Source organism: Coenobita brevimanus, chromosome 23 (assembly GCF_032717465.1).
Source record: "Coenobita brevimanus isolate Jiangsu-jjx chromosome 23, ASM3271746v2, whole genome shotgun sequence".
NCBI classification, from domain to species: Eukaryota; Metazoa; Arthropoda; class Malacostraca; order Decapoda; family Coenobitidae; genus Coenobita; species Coenobita brevimanus.
In genome coordinates this window covers 37193541-37207382 of record NC_136976.1, presented here as the reverse complement: position 1 = coordinate 37207382, position 13842 = coordinate 37193541, and the positions used below count along the sequence as shown (strand labels likewise).

Here is a 13842-nt window from a genome sequence, read left to right as displayed (position 1 = left end):
ATTTTTTAAAAAGGGCGCTTGGATTCTTCTCCTGCGGCGCTACTCATATAATATATTATTGAACAAAGAATTTACTAACACTGACACTTAGGCTGAACTGCTTGATGGGGCTTGGCAGATGAGTTCTTAGGCTGGAAGCGGTGGTTAGTTACCATCTGCCCCCTCACTGCTCCCCGCCACCACTGCTGAGTCCCCCACACCACCACTTCCCGATGCTTCAACATCAAAGCCCTCAAAGTCCCAATGTCGTCAATGTCCTCGTCCACAGCACCGTCGTCCTCCCCAGCCTGTATGTTCTCCAAAACCTGGGCTTGTTGAATACGAGAGGACAGGAATGATGTTATCAGAGTCTGATGACGTGCATGAACTCTGGCGTTGAAAAGGTCCTTGTAATTAGCCAGAAGTCTGTCCACCATCAGAAGGAAGGTGTCCCTGATCTCAGGCCTCCCTCAATTTGCTCTTTCAAACAAGAAGTGGTTGCCAGCAAGTCTGTGATTTGGTAAGATGTTGGCTCACCTGGTGGGACAGGTAAGGGTTCTTCCTGAACTTCGTTGTCAATGATTTGTTGGTCTGTTTTAAACATCTCCTCAATGATCGGTTCAAAACAAGTGACTGCAAAGATGCAGGGGCTCGCGAAAATCATAGGAAAATCGCGAGACTCTTAGGAAAAAAACATTCCCTCGCCATCATGAAATGAAATTTCGCGAGAGTATATATCGCGAAAATAGTGAGTGTACTGTATATTAGAAAAAGTCTGGGTTAGCAGGGGGAAGTGCAAACGTTGCTTTTATCAGACTTTCGTTTTTTTTGGAATGGCTTGGGTCCCAATTAGTTCATTATAGTGAGGTTTTAATGTATGAGAATGAAAGCGAGGTGTCTCTCCTCAGGAAAATTTCTGGCTATGGCACTGCTCATTAGCTACCCAACTTTCACCAATGGCGCCAAGAAGTTGCTTGTGCACAGCAATGACCACACCCAGGTAAACTGTGTTGATTTGTGGCCTGAAGTTGATAAGGGTAACATGTGGAGTGCCTCTGAATGGGAAGGAATATGACTGACTCCACTTTTACAAGTGCACAATGTCAGCCAATGCTGCTATCAAGAGGGACGGTGGAGCCATTGGAATCACTGAAGATCCATCAGCACTGAGGAGATGGATGGTAGCTGGCCCTTCAGTATCACTACTTGTTGCACAGAATGAGGTTGTATCAATGTTGAGAGATGTGACTAAATAGACTGGCCACCATGAGCAAACAGTGAGGACTCATATATCATTTCTGGAGAAAGTACACATGTTGTTCAATGTGATGAAGGAAATGGGCAACCATTTCAGGAAGAAACCTCAGACCTGCTCAGCTTGGATACTAAGGATATGCCATATTTGTTGGTGTATAAGGCCGATCCGTGTATAAAACTACAACCAATATTTCCATACAAAATGTGGGTTTAGAAGTATACTCTGTGCATAAGACAAGCCCCAATTCTTCAGACACTAGGAACTTGCTGCCCCAGTAACCCCAGTCCCTTGTCAGTCTTCCCACTGACCAGTGAAATGATACTATTAACATGTTGCCAAGCAACACAGCCTTTGGTTAGGTTTTACTTTAACCCTGTTTCTGCTATGGGTTTTACAGGCCATCTAGGCTGCATATGCCACCTCACATTTAATATTCGAGTATAAACTCATACTGTATTAACCCCTCCATGGCCGTTGGCGTCAAGTGACGTTTAGCCGATAAATGGCCGCCGGCGTCATTTAAGCGCGGCCTATAAAAAACTGCAAAAATTTTTGGGAAGTGAACGAATGTTCTGAACATTTTCACACTGACCTACACTACACTCCCATACACCTCATCAAGCAGTTCAGAGCCTGCTGCTGTGATGAGTGGATTTTCGATTTTATCGCTCCTGGCCATGCCTAATCATGCACAACTACACCCGTTATCTCGACCCAGGCAGAACATATCTTTTTCCTCTCTTGCAAAACACACACAACCACCTATTTAGGATTATGAAGTTACACAGGCACATACAAAAAAGACATAAGTGAAAAATACATTTCTGTCTTGGTATCTTTACCTATTTGCTCAGGTTTGCTGTAATGGTTTGGATCATTTGATGCAATGCAACTTGTAGAAAACTGTGAAAACCTTCAGGAAGTGAACAAAAATCTGGGACATGAGACTGACCTTGACTTCACCCTCTCACATATCTGTCAGTTCACCACCTGCTGTCGTGACGAGTGAATGTACGATTTTTTCGCTTGTGGCCATGCCTAAAAACACATAGTTACACCCATTATCTCGACCCAGGCAGAAAATACAATCTTTTTCCTCCCTTGCAAAACACACACAACCACCCTGTTTACGAGACAGCAATATATATTGCAATAATAACAAGGTAAAATGATAAAGATGAACGTAAAATGATAAAGAAACATGAACATGTTATTACGGAAAAAATACGTTTTCCCCCCTCTGTAAATGTATTTATTTCTGCTTTGTATCTGTATTCGTAATAATTAAACTTATTCTTAGTTCTGAACCGCATTACGATTCTATCTTTAGCCATGCTCGTGGTGTGGGAGCTGGAAGTTGCGACTCAACTTCCGTATTGCTAATCGGATCTGACCCTCCACTTTATTCTCCTGTGGCAGAGTCTAGCCTTGGAAGATGTGCAGTTTTCTCATTTAGGACTGAAAATTCATCTCTTTTGCTCCCTTTTCCAAGCATGGGCACAACGATAACGTAAAATATAACTTGAAACTACCATAAATATATTTTACATCAAAAAGGTGAAAAAGTATTCATAACATTTTTTTTCCAGCCATTCCTAACAGATTATGTACTGAAATAATTCGATATCATCATATCTCATATATACACAACATTTCAGCACCATTCGCATTGTTTTGGGAGGTAAAAACAACAACAACAACAACAACAACACCTGCCCAGTTGCATTGCGGCACGCCCCTTGGCGGCATATCGGTTGCCAATATTTCTGCAACTTCCACGCTCCATTACAAGCCACAAAATGCGTCTAGGAAGCTGGGATTTACACTGATAGGTGCATCTGAACTTTCTCTTCAATATGGCAAGAAAGAAAAAATCAACTTTCAAAACTTCAAAAAATGGCCCCGGCGTCGGCCTGCAGTGCACGGAAAATTCCGGGCCTTCGGCCATGGAGGGGTTAAAAACTTATAATCATGTTACTGTTGAATTTTATACAATAGGGTAAAGGAAAGTTGCATTTTATTAAAGTCATCACATCAACTGTAAGTGATTAAAAACTTTCAAAATGAGTATCATCTACATCTGACATCATCAGTTCATCAACTTCACCCTGGGTTAAAGTTTACAGTTCTTCGTCATAAGGATCAAACTCTGAATTCAAAGGTGCAGTTTCAGCATTGGCTTCCACTTCCTCATCTGCCCACAAAATGTTATCTTCTACACCATCCACTTAACTGGATATTCCACATTTCTTGAAAGAGTTGATGACTGTGTCCACAGAAATATCATTCCATGATTTGAAAATAAAATCACAGATCACCCAGACCTGAAGCACAAATTCCCACCACTTGTATACGACTTTCTACCACTGATCATCCACTCATTCCATTGCTCACAGATGCAGTCTTTAATGGTTGATTCAGACAGACATCAAGTGGTTGTAGGACTGAAGTTATTCCACCACGAACAACAGCAATGTCACTGTTGCTTATCACTGTTGGTAATGAGCCCTGCTTCAGATCTGCCAACCCGTGCTCAGTAGTAAAAAACCCAACCAGTCGCTCTTAGACCGAGACACAAGCTGGTGTTCATGGCATGGACTCAACAGGTTACTCACCTTTCTTATGTCCTCATGGCTGTATCCATGGAGATATTTTTTATAAAAATTTGCCTTCATATAGAAAACAAGTTGTGTTTGATGATGATGTTGGCAATTTAGACAGTTTTTGACAGAATATGTATTATATTCAGGGAAATACGGGTTAAGGTGAGTGTTTGGCGATGTTCCTTATCACACCTATGGATCCCATAACCACAGGATGCAAAGGTTAGGATTTTATACCCAGTGTTTAGGACGATCCCCAATTTGGGTAATCTTTTTATGAGGTTCAAGAGTCGTTCTATACACCGGCAAATACGGTAGCTCACCGAAGTGCAGCCTAGAGAATTGCTACCGACCTACTGACTGGAATGCATTCACGAAGGCCTTGGAGAATAATGACACCAACTCATTTCATACACCCATCAAGAACACCAGGATGGACCTCCTTTCAGCAAGGTTCCACCCAACTTCAGAGAGAAGCTGAATGAAGATTGTCACCTCTTTTCAAAGTTGTTCATCTATTGTCAGAGAGGGGAATGTGATCTACATGATGTTTTCACCATGAGAAATAACCATTTCCTGCAGCCCTAAAGTGATGGCAGGAGGTTGCATGAGTGCCAGAAATCACAGCTAGCTTCCAACCTTGAAACGAAGGTCACAGTATCTGATACAGAACCTGCGGCTGATGCCACCATAATCAATGGTTCAGCTCTAGTCAGCTCACTCCCAACAAGGACCTCAAAGACATTTGCTTCTTATGGATGACACCAAGAAGATGGAGCTGTTTGAATACCTCACTGAGAAGGTACTTGATGTCTATACATGAAACACAGCCATAGTCACCAAAGGTGCAGATGTCATCAGCAGTCATCACCAGATCAGCCTATGTGGGACTGCACCTTGCAGTCATGATGAAGCCAACACGAGAATCTTCCTTCATGCCAGTCATGCTGCAAAGGAGGGCATCAAAGCCGTCACTGTAAAAGCAAATGACAAAGACATTTTGGTCATTGTAACTGCCACACTCCCACACCTACAGGAGCTTGGCCTTCAGAAAATGTGGCTTGCTTTTGGTCAAGGATGTCATCTGAAGTGGGTACCAATACACGAGCCTCTCTTGGCCCTTTCCCCAGAAAAGATCAGTGGAATACTGTCCTTCCGGCATTTTCTGGTTAAGATGTCCTCTCAGCATTCCATGGGAAGGGAAAGAAGTCTGTTTGGCAGACCTGGGATGTGTGTGCTGAGGCCTCTTATGTCTCCAAACAGAGCTGCTATCCTCTAAGTTGAAGAAGATGGCTTAAGTTGTTGGAGAGGTTTGTTGTCATGATTTATGACAGATCCAGCACAACTAAGACTGGTGATGAAGACAGCTTGATCTATCTGCCAGGAAACAGAGGTCTTATAAGGCTATTCCCCCAACTTGAGCAGCTCTGATTCAACAGGTGAAGCATGCAACATACCAAGCTGGGTGTACATAGAATCAGGTGTTGGTGTCAGCTAGACCCGGTCACTCCAGCTGTTTTTTTTTTTTGTTTGTTTGTTTTTTTTTTTTTTTTTTTTTTTTGGTCCGACTCTGGGCATAGGCTTCACAGCCTGCTATCAAGGACCAGTAATCCTCCTACATACCATACACCTCTCTACATGTCACCACTTGGGCGCCAACACCCACCGTCCATATTGAATACATGCTAGGGCTGTCTCATACAGGACTAGTGTATTGGTATTAGCGGGGGTATTTTTACGACATGTTGGCGGGTCTTCTGGTAGATCAGTAAAGTCTGATTTTGCGAAATTCAAATCCTTAAACTGTTCCCTGCCCCAGCTGGGATTTGAACCTGGGTCCGGTAAGACTACAGGCCACCACTCTACCAATTGAGCCACCGCTCAAAGAAGGTGAATACTGGCGTGTTGTCTGGTCTACACTCCCACCAGCTGCCCAAAGCTGTCAGCAACTCACAAGATGTCAGTGCAGGAAACAATGCCTTGGAAGGTGCAAGTGTTATAAGTATATACCTGTACTGCTTGAGCTGCACCGTCATGTGCAGTTGCATCTGGTTTAATTGATACCTTGATATACTGCAAAACTATTAACTTACTACTATGGACTGCTGTACCAAGGCACACCTGATGGCTATAAATATCTGAATAAATTGCACTGGTCCATCTGTGTGAATTTAACTTGTAACTTGAAGGATATAAAACTTATTATCATTGAAAAAATATGTGTTTGCGTCATATGATACACAGAAGCTTCTAAGGTGACTTTTTATGCAAAGAGCAGATCAGAAGGTCAAACACATATGAACAGATGCCAGTATCATAAGAACTGGCCTACTCAATCAAAGCATACGGCTAAAAGTGTAAAATAATGGAGCTGATGGCGGCCATCATGAAAATGGCCACCATATTGTATTTTCATGTGGCAAACGTTCGTTTATGAAATAGTAACCTATCAGTGAACAAATGCATAATTTGATGCTTGTATGACAATATGAATGAATTTTCATTTACCTGCCCTGTTACATACAACAAACCTAGATGCAGAGTGGCTAAACATTAAGACACAGGTCAAGATTACTGCAGAAGAAACCATAGGTTTCACTACTCGCCACCATAAAGACTAGTTTGATTTAAATGCTGGGGGCATACATGACCTTCTTGCAATGAAGAATAGAGCACATAACAACTGGCTGCCTCATCCTGGCTCCTTAACCTTAAAAACTGAATTCCAGAATCTCAGAAGTGAAGCCCAGTGAAAACTGCATGACAGGGAGAATAAATGGTTGACTGAGCAAGCAAAGCAGCTGCAAAATTGGCTGATATTAACGATCAACATGGCTACAGGTCCATTAAAACCATCTAGTGGTTAATCAAACACAACATAAACCCTGTTCGATCAGCCAACGGAGAGTTCCTGAAAGATAAGCAAGCAATCCAAAAAAGATAGAAGCAACACTTTAACACCCTACTGAATCAAAGAAACCCAATGGAGCACAATATCCTTGTTAACATCCCAAATGCCCCTCAAGTGGCAGATCTTGATGTCCCACCTACGTTTGCAGAAACTGTTCAGGCTATCCAATCTCTAAAAAATAATGAAACCCCAGGTCCTGATGCCGTACCATCTGAACTGATCAAAAAGGGTGGCCAGTTACTTCACCAGCATTTCCATCATCTCACACAAACTATCTGGAACCAAAAACAGATTCAATTTGAATGGCTTACTTCTGATATTCACTCTCATCTTAAATGTCAGGACCAACTTGCCCAGCCCCTGGTTCCTACGCTCCTCATGGGGCAACATTGGATTGGGTGATGGATGAATGGATGGACTTCTGATATTCTAATCACCTACAGGAAGAAAGAGGACTGCTCAAACTGTGACAACAGCAGAGGTATCTCCCTCCTTGTGAATGCTAGCAAAGTACTAGCCAAGATAATGTTATCCTGGATGACTATACAATTGACTGAGTCAACACTTCCAGAAACACAATGTGGATTTCAGTAGGAACGAAGTACTTGTGACATGATCTTTGTTGCTTGATAGATACAAGAGAAATGCCACGAGCATTACTGAGGCATGTATATTGCATTATCAATCTTGCAAAGGCATCTGACACTGCCAACAGAGAACTTTGTGGAATGCTCTTTCAAAATCTGAAGTTCCAAAGACATTTATTACCATCCTGAAGAGCCTGCATGACAACATAAATGCTTGTGTGCTCACACATGGAAGCAAATCCAAACCCTTCAATGTGGATGTGGGTGTAAAGCTAGGATGTTTTCTGTCTCCTGTCATTTTCAACATGTATCTCACTCCAGTCACCCTTTTAAGACACCAATAAATGAACCCTGATGATGGAATAAAAATCCAATTCTGTATAGATCAGGGCTCTTGCTAACTGCCGATGGTTGCGAGCCATTTGGCTCCTAAGGTTTCAGATTTATGTGCCAAATAAATTTTTAGTAGCCAAACTGACTACGAGCCGAAATATTTTACGAGCACTAAATGTATATATTTATTTATACATCGTGATGATTAGAATCATATAATGATGCCACGAGGAAAGACTTAATAATCGATCACATCGTGCATTTTTTTTCATTTAAGTGAGATTTACTTATTTTGTTGTTTACTGGGTTTTGAAGTGGATGTATTTTTTCCTCGCTAAAAGGCGACTTGCATGTAAAATTTGTTCGCCAAAGGGACAAAATACTCGCATCTGCGAGCTGTGGCTCGCCAAACAAGAGCCCTGTAGATGGTGACTTATTTAATCTCAGACATCTTCAAGCACTACCAACAACTGAAACAGCTCGTTTCCTAGAGCTGTAATATGCTGATGACTGTGCTGTCCTTGTACATACCCCAGAAGCCCTACAACAGAGTCTCACAATCATTCCCAACATATACATGCAATGGGGCTGCAAATAATTGTCAATAAAATAGAAACAATATCTTGGAGAAGCAATGCAGCAGAGCCTCTTGCATTTCAGATAAGTGATCCATCCATCCATCCATCATCCAATCCTACCTTGCCCCATGAGGGGCGTAGAAGCACGAATCTAGGCACGTTGGTCCTGACATTTAAGATGACAGCGACCAGCCTCACTAATCCCAGAGTGGTACTACCTGAGCAATAAACCCCAACCACCCCTTGGATATAAACCTTCACCGGCTCAATCCGATTGGAGTGCTGTAATTAACCACTAAACCACCAGGCGCCAAAATTTTGTTATATGGTTACCAACCAGCATAGTAAATGGTTTCATGGTGTACAGGAAAAGATTTGGCTTGTCACTCAGTGTAGAGTCACTCACAGGCAGAAGGAAGAGGAAAGAATGAAGGAAAGAAAGACAGAAGAGCGAGTGTAAAGTCACCCGTAGGCAGAAGGACAAGGAAAAATGAAGAAAAGAAAGGCACAAGAGGATGGAAGGAAAGAAGGATGGAAGAGAGGAAAGGGCAGACACCTGAGAGCAGCACTAATATCGAGTGAGTGGATGGCAAGCATGGCAGAAGTGTAAAACAGGTGGAGAATTTTATCTGCTGTGGAAGTGTATTCACAAACAAACATAACACTGATGCAGAAGTCCGTGCACAAGTGAACCACGCCTCAGCCTCTTTTAGGCATCTCAGATCCAAGGTCTTTTATCACACCAACCTGAAAATCGAGATGAAGATATCAGTATATACACCCTCTTACATGGTGGTGAATCCTGGCCTACTAACCAGTGTCACACCGAACAGCTTGTATCTTTTCACATCCGATGCTTACAGCGCATCCTAGGACTCACATGGGAAGATAAAGTCCCTCACCAACAAATTCTCCAGCAGGCAAAGTCAACCAGCATAGAAACCCAGCTGGCTAAAAAACAGCTTAGGCAGGTCGGATGTGTGTTCCGCATGCCTGAGCACCACTTTTTCCTGCAGCATGCCAACAGCCATACCACGTTGAGTACACCGCTTCCCGTCCGATCAGCGAAGTTAAGCAACGTTGGGTCTGGTTAGTACTTGGATGGGTGACCGCCTGGGAACACCAGATGCTTTTGGCATCCCTAAGTGTCAAGTGGGGTTGGTGGAGGATTAGTGCCCCTCCCTGTAAAACAATTAACTCTAAGCCCTTGGCCACCCATTTGGGATACATGGCATCTGGCAATGAATGAATGAATGAATGTTGCAACCCAAGGGAAGAGAAAAGATATAAAGATCAAATAAAGAAAACTCTGAAAAAATGCATCATACCACAAGATCTTGAACCCAGTGCCTCTGACAGAAAACAATGAAAAGCCCTCTGCTGCAATAGAATCATTCATCCTGAAGAAGCACGGAGCCCCGCCAAAAAAGAGCATACACAACGGAGGCATAGTTCTCCCAGCAATCCCAGACTTGATATGCCAACTGAGTGGGCAGATACAGAACTGAGCTGCACAGTCACACACATTGGCACCAAAGACTGAGAAACACACACACAGGTCGCCGACAGAGACGGAGCTCTTCCTGGGTCGTGCAGAAATAATCATTAAATTAGCGGCGAAAAAGGAGACCAGCCTATTCTGATTACGTAAATGAGTGCATGAGTGGTGGTCCCATCGGTCAATAGTAAAAAAAAAACGCAGGTTTCAGTCAAAGAGTACAAGATATAGTGGAAATTGAAAGATTCCATATGGTTGCACAATGGTGGAGGGTGACAGAGCTTTGTTTACATACAGTATGGCGAGAAGGAATTTAAGGCCTTCTCCAAAGACGATGTGCAAAATGGAAGTACTATGTTGAACCAAATAAGAGTAGCTGGAGTAGAGAAAACAGCAGAAAGGAATGTCCAGGAGATAAAAAAGGTATAAGCAGTAACTGCGAGAGTTACAGGAACGAACCCAAGAGCAGGAGAGAGAGATCAAGGTTCCACAAAGTAAACTAGAAAAAGTTTGTACACGCAGTGTAGAGCAAGAAAGAGAAGTCACAGAATTGAAAATGAGTAACGAATCTGCATCCAGTGAAATAAAACAGCTCAAGAGGGAGAATAAGAGGCTGGACGAAGAATGGGACAAGATGAAAAGTAAACTAGATGAATATGAGTCTCAGTCAAGGATGAAAGATGAGCACATTAAGGAAATCAAAGAACAACATAAGAGGTAGAAGAAAATTCAGGAGGAGAGAAATGTAAATTTGGAAGAGATTATAGAACAACAAAGTAAGGAAAGGGTGGAGAAGGAAGTGGTTAGGGCACTGAGAAGTAGAGAAGCATTAGTCAGGGATGTGGCAGAGAAGAAGAAATGTGTAATAATTTCAGGAGTAAAAGAAAAATGTATGACAGTAAGATCAGAAAGAGAAAAGATGAACTAAGCAAGGTTAAAGCAATAATATCAGTAGTTATGGAGGGTAACAATGAAGCTCAAGAAGATACTGAAGAAGTGTTTAGGTTAGGAAAGTACGAGGAAGAAGGGGCGAGGCCATTGAAGGTAAAGTTTAAGTCCCAGGTAATGGTAAATCATCAACAGAACTTGGAAATTATCAGACAAAGAGGGGTTCAATAATGTTTGGATAAGGAGAGATGCAAATGAGGAAGAAAGAGCTAAAATAAAGGAGTTAGTAAAGGAAGCAAAGGCAAAAAACGAACAGAGAACGGAGGAAGAGAAGACAGTGTTTTATTGGAGAGTTATGGATCAGAAATTGAGGAAGTGGTACCGACGGAGAGAAGGAGAGAAGAGGGTATAAAAAACAACAACAAAAAAAAGTGGCATATACTAATGTTGATGGTTTAATATCGGCTAGGTTGGAAATCAATGACTTCTTGAGGGTTCATGAACCTGATGTTATGTGCTTTGTAGAGACTAAGTTAAGAGAGGATGTTGATGTCCATATGGGAGATGGTAAATACAAACTGTGGAGAAGATACAGAAAAGAAAAAATGGGAGGAGGAGTGATGATAGCAGTGAAGAACAACATAAATGTAGATACTGTGGAAATGGGAGAGGGAAGGGCTGAAGTGATAAATATGAAATTAGAAACTGGAGAGAATGGTGGGAGAGATCTGACAGTAGTATATGTTCCTCCTAAGACAAAAGCATGGAATGATGATGAATACCAGATGTTGTCAGACATGGCTAATTATTTGCAGAAAGTGACTGAGAAAAGCAAAAATATAATTTTAATGGGGGACTTTAATTGTAAAGAGATGAACTGGGAGGAGTGGGACTCAGGAGGCAGTGAAGATTCGTGGGGCACTATACTGTTAAATATATCAGTGAACAATGTGATGATGCAATGGGTCAAAGAAGAGACAAGATTCCGAGGTGAGGACACACCAGCAAGATTAGATTTACTTCTAACCAAAGAACCTGATGTAATAGAATCCTTGAAATATCTGTGTCCTATTGGAAAAAGTGATCATGTGGTCATTCAGTTCCAGATGATAATAGGGAATGCAGTGCCAAGAAACGAGTTTTATAGGCAGGGAAGATACAACTTTGGGAAAGCAAACTTTACAAGATTGAGAAAATTCTTTGAAAGTGTGGACTGGAGAAAATTAAGAGAAACAGGAGAGATACAGAGGAAGTGGGAAATCTTTCTAGACCTCTATAATCTGGGAGTGGAAAAATATGTGTCAAGAGTAAAGGGGAAATAAAACAGGAAAAGGGAGTGGTTTAATAGAAGGTGTATGATAGCAAAAAAAGAGAGGGACATGGCGTGAAACAACTGGAGGAAGAGAGGTAATAACATAACAAAGGAAGAATATAAAAGAACTAGAAATGAATATACAAGGATACGTAAAGAGGAAGAAAGGAACTTTGAAAAAGGTATAATAGACAAATGTCAGGATGAACCCAAACTGTTTTATAGGTTTGTTAATGACAAACTGAAACAAAAGGAAGGAATCACCAAACTGAAAGTAGATGGAGAGGTCTATAAAGACGCGGCAATGCAAGCTGAAATAATGAACAAATGTTTCCAGTCAGTTTCACCAATGAATGTGAGTTTGTGGGGCGGGTGGGGGGGAGGACTAGAAATGTGGTGATGAAAGATATAAAAGTGGAAGTACAGGAAGTGTGTAAATTTCTGGAAACTCAAGATGTAAGGAAAGCCCCAGGACCAGATGGAATCTCTAACTGGGTACTGAAGGAATGTGGAGAACAACTGGCAGATAAGATTCACGGTTTAACTGTGTGTTCTCTGGAAGAGGGGAAAGTGCCTCAGGAATGGAAAAGGGCAAATGTGGTACCAATTTATGGGGGAGGAAACAAGGAAGAACCCCTGAATTATAGACCAGTGTCCCTAACCAGCATGGTTGCAAAATTGTGGGAGAGAATTCTGAAAGACAAATGGATGAAGTATCTGTAGGAGATGAATATTTTGGCTGATAGTCAGTTTTGATTCAGAAGTGGAAGGTCATGTGTTTTCAATCTGTTGAGCTTTTACTCAAGAGCAATTGACGTGCTACAGGAGAGAGATGGTTGGGTGGATTGTGTGTATTTAGATTTGGAGAAGGCCTTCGACATGGTACCCCATAAGAGACTATTGTGGAAACTAGAGCATATAGGAGGACTGAAGGGAAACCTCCTAGAATGGATGAGAGACTTTCTAAGAGACAGACAAATGAGGACAGTAGTAAAGGATAGGATGTCTGGATGGAAAGACGTAACAAATGGAGTCCCCCAGGGGTCTGTGTAGGTGCCAGTAAATGTTCCTGATTTACGTTAATGATATGGTAAAGGGAGTGAACAATTATGCAAGTCTGTTTGCTGATGATGCAAAGATCCTGAGGATGGTAGAGGCAAAGTAGGACTGTAAAATGGTGCAGGAAGATCTAGATAGCATACATAATTGGAGCCAGAAGTGGGAAATGAAATTCAATGCAAAGAAGTGTAAAACACTGGAAATGAGTAAAAGTACCAAGAGGCCATCACTGAATTATATGATGGGTAATGAACTCATCACAAAAGCGAGAGAAGAGAAAGATTTGGGAGTGCTGGTCCAGAATAGTTTGTCTCCTGAAAAACATATTAACAAGACAGTTAGAGCGATGTGTAAACTTCTGACTAACATAAGAGTAGCATTTCATTACATGGATGAGATGATGAAAAATTATTAGTGGCCATGATCCACCCCAGGTAAAAATATGCAGCAGTACTGTGGTCCCCACACAAAAAGAAAGATACAAACATGATTGAAAGAATACAAAGAACAGCAACTAAGATGGTCCCCAGTCTGGCAGATCAGTTGCACAGAGAGAAGCTGGAAAAGCTGGATTTGACTTCCCTAGAGGAAAGGAGAGAGAGGGGTGACATGATTGCAGTGTTCAGGACCGTGATGGGAGTGGATAAAATTGACAGAGAAGATCTGTTTTTATGGGATAAGAGAGTAACAAGAGGACACCAAATGAAACGGAAGAAGAAGGATACGAAAAAATATAGTTTTCCTTATAGATGTATAGACCTGTGGAATAACCTGGACAAAGAGATCGTCCAGTCTAAAAATTTAAACGACTTTAAAGCAAAATTTGACTTACTGAG

General features: G+C 41.8%; 1 protein-coding gene and 1 non-coding gene across 2 annotated transcripts in view; one reads left to right on the top strand and one right to left on the bottom strand.

Moving 5' to 3' along the window:
* The window catches only part of melt (ventricular zone expressed PH domain-containing protein melted), a 671576-nt gene that overhangs the window by 373157 nt on the left and 284577 nt on the right, over positions 1–13842 (bottom strand). The window lies entirely within an intron of this gene.
* Positions 9269–9387, top strand: LOC145393221 (5S ribosomal RNA). Its single transcript, XR_013896173.1, has one exon. It is a non-coding gene; the product is annotated as a 5S ribosomal RNA (ribosomal RNA).